The following is a 6000-nucleotide window of genomic DNA, read 5'->3' as shown; positions in this document are numbered from 1 at the left end:
CGGGGCCGGGAGCCGGGGGGTCGGGCCGGGAGCCGGGCCGCCGGGGGGGTGCGCTGGGCCGCGGGGCCGGGAGCCGGGGGGTCGGGCCGGGAGCCGGGCCGCCGGGGGGGTGCGCTGGGCCGCGGGGCCGGGAGCCGGGGGGTCGGGCCGGGAGCCGGGCCGCCGGGGGGGTGCTTTGGGCCCCGTGGAGTGTCCTCCTTTTGGAGGCACAAAATATGGTAACCCTACATGAGGGGTCTGTGTTTTTTACACTTTGGCAGCACTTGTATGGTTTGTCATGACAATCAGGCCTCAGGCTTGGAGACAGCAACACTACTCCTGCTGAGACCTTTTCTAGGGTCATCTTGATCACCCACACCAGGGTAATAATCCAATCCTACATCTTTATTGTTTTCAAATGATTGAAAAATTCATTCCTCTTTTTCTCATTTTTCCATGGATACAGGATGACCCAGCCTAAAGATCTGGCCCCAAGCAAGTTTGGCGAAATCCAGGTTTAGGAGCAGGGAATGGCTGGGCTGTCTCTCCATTGGGGGGGATAGGAGTGGGAACACCTTTAAGGGTAGTCTCTGAACGTGGTAAACCATAAATCCCTTTAGCTAGAATGCCAGCAGCCTGCACAAAGACATTCAGGTCTGGGGTTTCATAGAGGAAGAATTGTTGGAGTGCAGAGGATAGCACCAGTACTAATAAAAAAAAATTTCCCTAAATGGCAGACTAACATGACCTGGTGAAACTGGGAAATTCTTTTTATGGCGTTATATTTGGAAGCTGTAGCTCTGATGAAGGATAAATTAATAGTAGTTGTTCTAGCAAAGATTCTAACTGTGTTTCATCCTCCATATATTTTTATGTTGTATTGCTGAAGGAGGAAGAATTGATGCTGGTTAGATAACTTAGTCTTCCATCCTCCCATTGCAAGAATTGGTGAAACTCCTATTGGCTTCAAAAGGAGTAAGCCCATAAAGACTAAATAGAACAATGTATTTTTAATAGAACAGTGCTGTAATCCTGAGTGGGGAAAAAATTTATTCTCGTCATCTGTTTCTCTCTCAAGAATATCTATATCTTTTTAGAGAGATAAAATAAAATAAATCTGAAAAACAAACAAAAACACACATGAAGACCCCATGGGAGCATTTAACCTTATGTTTCTGATGACTGAGGACAGGCTACCAGTTTCATCAACTACAGTGGCATGTAATGTTCCATTATAACCCAAGGTTACTTACTATTTGAACAAGATTATCATCTTTGAACACTTCCAAAGCATTGATAATTTCTAATGGAGATTAAACATTTATGACACTGAGTTAAGACACAAGAAGAAGAAATAATCAGGGTGGCAATCCAGCACTGATTGTTGACAAGAATTTGTGAACATTTTATTGCTAATGATGTAAACATTAGCCACTAGGCATGCACTCTAAGCATCTCTATATACCTACCTGTATGCTCATAATTTATGATTGCACAAGTATGACTCTCGTCCAAAGGGGAGTGCTGGCATAGAACTATGTGTTCTCAGTTAGGGAGGTGTGTTTAATTACACCACCTTTTCAAACACTTACTGTGGTGAAGCAACTTGCACTGGAGTCAATGGATTTGAACGCTTCAGATTTTATGCACAAACCACAAAACAGAGTACCAGCCTTTTCATTTAACATTACTCTGGCTCTTGCTCAGGTTGATGTTTCCTCTCCCAATAATATAATATTGGTTTCCAGTTACATGGGTTAGTAACTTGCCTGATTTCAGATTTTGTTACCAACTTGAAACTCCCTATTTATTTATTTATTTTCAACTCCATAAGAAGATCTGAACGTTTTTACAAATTGCATACATCTCCAAAAATTCTAGGGCCTCGTTCTAACCTCAGTTACACAAGGTGTAAATCAGGATATAAATCCAGTAAATTCAATGGAGTTATCCTGGTGTAAGTGAAATCAGAATCAGGTTCCTATAGAATATCATCATTCACTAAAGGTTGACAGAGAGACTATTAGGAATCTTTTTAGGATATAATATTTTTGGAATCTATATGGGATGCTACCTTTGAAATTCTGGTGACAATTAACAAGTACTTTGGGATCCCAAATAAGGTTAAAAAACTCTTTCAGATACATTTTTGGTTAAATCTGAAGTATCTGCAGGGGACTTTAGCTTAGTTTAGCTGTTGTATGGAGGCAAAACTATAAATATAAAGCCCAATTCTTAAATAAGAACTGCGCACATGGAATGTCACTGGCAGATTCCCACCAAAGTCAACAGAACTTCATTTATGAGCAAGAGTCTGTGCTTGCTAATCAAGTTGCAAGATTGGGCCCTTAGTTTATAGGAAGCATCTACTTTTTTTCTACCAACAGAAGAGAAACAATATAGTTTTGGGCTTAACACAGGTAACTCTAGATGAAAGTCATCCGATTTTCTTTTTTAAACAAATCCTTTTTTGTTGGTGGTGACAGTTGGCATAACACAAAGATATCACCGCATTTGTAATACTTATTATGCTAGTCTGTGGTACTGTATTACAAGACAACAATATTTGGTCTTATGAAGCTAAAGATTCTAGATAATTATAAACACAAATAAAGAAAAAGGATTATGTTTGGAAAAATACTGAGGATGAAGATGACAAAAAATCAGCTATAATTGAATTCTTAAGCAATTGTTTTATTTAATAATCAAGAAAAGTTGTTTTGTTTCCTTGATCTTTGTCATGTGTGCATATATGTACTCATTTAAGTGTCACTTGTCCTTTTAGGACCTAGTAACTTAGCTTTTGTATATCTGCATGTTTAACCTTTGATCATCTGTCTTCTAATTTTTATTACAACTTCAGGGTCTTCTGATTGATAGTCTTTATTGGGGAAAATCTTAAATGCAGATCTTAAATGGATCACCATTTGTGATAGTGATTCATTTTTTTCAACTTTAGCTGCCACTTATTTTGATTGGGATATCAACATTTTTCAGTGTGGGAAAAGCATGAGCAATAATATACTACTCTGATATACAGTCATATCTTATCTCTTGCAAAAGCAGTTTCAGTAGTCATTACCTTTAACTTACCTTGAAGTAAAGCCAGCCAAGTTCCACTCTTGGAAATAAAAATAAAAACAACAAGCAGTAATATAAGTACAACCAGAACAGGAAACAATCAATAGAAAACACACGTGCTAGTGATTATCAGTCTTACACTCAAACTCTAAGCTAATTCTACAAACGCACTGAGAACAGAGATAATACCCTTTATTTTGACAACTAATTGAGAAACATTATTTACATATAAATATTTACATAAAAAGCAATTATCTTCTAAAGTTAATGAACTGATATATCCTCAGGATCAATCCAACTACTGAGAGTATTTCAGCAAAAACAGAAGAGTGATATATGTTACAGAAATTACTGAATTTCTGCTGAAATTCAGTTGAATTAAAATGAAATGAAATTGTTGCTGAAAACAATCTTGCCACTGAGGGCTCAGTTTTGCATTATTTGTGGACCCCAAACTCTCATTGGATCAAATTCTGCTTTCAGTTACACCAACATCAAATTTTGTAGTTCATTTTTGAATGAGAAAATAGCCAAGAGTAGGTTCACCCGTCTATCAGAAGTCCTTATTAGGAGAAATTGTACAGTATCATTTAAAACCCTCCACTCAAACTGAGCACTTAAACATTAACAAGAGGAAAGAAATAATATATCCTTTAGTGTTGATTTGTTATAGAAGAGAGATTTATTTTGTTGTACTTTCTCTTCCCTGTGCATTTTTATTGTTTTTGACATTGTTTAGGGGCATTTTGAGACCTAAAAAAAACCCAACACAGGCATTGAACACATCAGATCAAGTAGTCCCATTGTACCTAACAGATGACTATAAAAAGCAACAGAGGGTCCTGTGCCACCTTTAAGACTAACAGAAGTATTGCGAGCATAAGCTTTCGTGGGTAAGAACCTCACTTCTTCAGATGCAAGTAAGCGAATTGAATTAATTACTTGCATCTGAAGAAGTGAGGTTCTTACCCAGGAAAGCTTATGCTCCCAATACTTCTGTTAGTCTTAAAGGTGCCACAGGACCCTCTGTTGCTTTTTACAGATTCAGACTAACACGGCTACCCCTCTGATACCTAACAGATAACTGTAACTGCTCAGGCAGTCATGAACTGAATTCCAAGTTCACTGCTAGACTTTAGTAACAATCAGTCCTCTTAATTTTATGAAGCCAGGCACAGATCCAAAAGGAATTACATCTCTTTGGATTGGCTGGAGCTTGATTTTAGCAGGACTAAGCTAGTTTCTCTGTACCTTTGTTGCTTAATGTTTTTCTCCGTTCAAGGACATGGGTAATATACAGCTGTGCCAAAGGAGCTGAAGATGTAACCTTGGAGTGCATACTTTAGAGTTCATTTATAAAGTCAGCCTGCCTATGACAGCTGGGACAGTTTAACTTTCAACTATTAGAGTGTTTCAGTTCTGATCTGCAAATAAAGGTTGTGGATAGGTTCTTTTTAAACGATTTAGCAGCTTGTTCTATATTATCTCATCGGAGTGGGCAGATGGATAGTAAGAAGCTCTGGCCTCTAAATTACATAACAACTGATATTCTAGAAAACAGCAGTTACGTTGCTTATGTGCAAAGGTTGGTGCAAATCTTTCAAAGGGGAAAAAGCGATGCATGAAGAGGGATGTTGCTTACCTAAGGGCCTGATCCTGTGAAAGATGCTCAGCACTCTCAACTCTCATTAAAGTCAGTAGGATTTCAGGACCAGCAACACTTTTCAGGATTAGGCCTCACAAGAGCAAGTTGTATTTATGCTTCTGTATGTTTCACTCTCTCATCACCCTCCAAGCATTAGATAGTAGGCAGATGTCACCACCACCGCATAATGGTATGACGACCACAGGAATAATTTAGAGATGCAGACAGCTGGTCATGATAGCCACAGAGTATGTAACATTTATTAATACCATTAACTGACTTGTTATTATGCACTGAAAACAGTATTCCTAGTCTCTGTTGATTATGAATTATGCTTTGTTTTAATTCTCACACAGGTGAATGGTGTCCTTTTCCTAAAGAGCAGTCTCCAAAGTGTAAGTGTGGTTTTACTTAAAAGAGTGACTATTTTAAAATGACATCATCTTTTTCAACAGATTTGCCCCGGGTGTATTCAGAATCATGACTCTGCTTATTGTAGATGATAAAAATAATGTTTTTAGTACTTTTTAGTCCTAATAGCATAGCAAATCCTACACAGCTATGATTTTACACATCCTTATGCATCTTTAACAGAATTGTTAGTAAGCAGATAAATTCCCATTGTATGGCCAATCTGCTGTGCCATTCTCTCACATGGCAGAAGTGTAACCAAAGGTATAATATGAAGACAATGAGTGTGGCACAGGTATGACAGAGAAGAGATTCTCCAGGCTAAATTCTACTACTGGTGATTGTGTGGGAGAAGGAAATAAACCAGCTTGACTTTCACAGCCCAGGATGGGTTTGCAAGGCAAACAATTAGAAAAATATCCCTTTACTTGTATACTGAGCAAATTGGATTTATAATTCATTGAGACAACAAACCTGGAAACTAATATGCCATTTTTACAATCACCTTTCAGAGCTAACCCAATTTGAAGCAACTGTTCTGATGTTCAGAACAATCAGACCCTTATATTGAAGGAAACCCATGTATCATGAAACCTGGAGGAGCAGGTTTCACTGGAATTTCTCTCTTTGGATTGGTTCTAAAACTTCACTGACTCAAAAACTGACTGTGTCCCCAGTCAAATCAATCCTTGAAAGAAATGGCCATCAGTGTCCAGGAGCTGAAAACTGTTGAAGGCAGCTGTTCGCTAAAACCCCCTGGATTTCCCTGTCCCTAGCTTTATCTTTATGTCTGTTTGCTCTTTAGTTTTTCCTCCAAATTCACTTAATACTCTGAATGTACAGCCATACTAAAACTGGCTGCCAGCCTCTTTCACAACCCTCCT

The sequence above is a fragment of the Trachemys scripta genome, chromosome 11 (assembly GCF_013100865.1).
Source record: "Trachemys scripta elegans isolate TJP31775 chromosome 11, CAS_Tse_1.0, whole genome shotgun sequence".
Taxonomy (NCBI): domain Eukaryota; kingdom Metazoa; phylum Chordata; order Testudines; family Emydidae; genus Trachemys; species Trachemys scripta.
The sequence above is the reverse complement of the archived record's forward strand: the minus strand, read 5'-3'. Positions refer to the sequence as shown.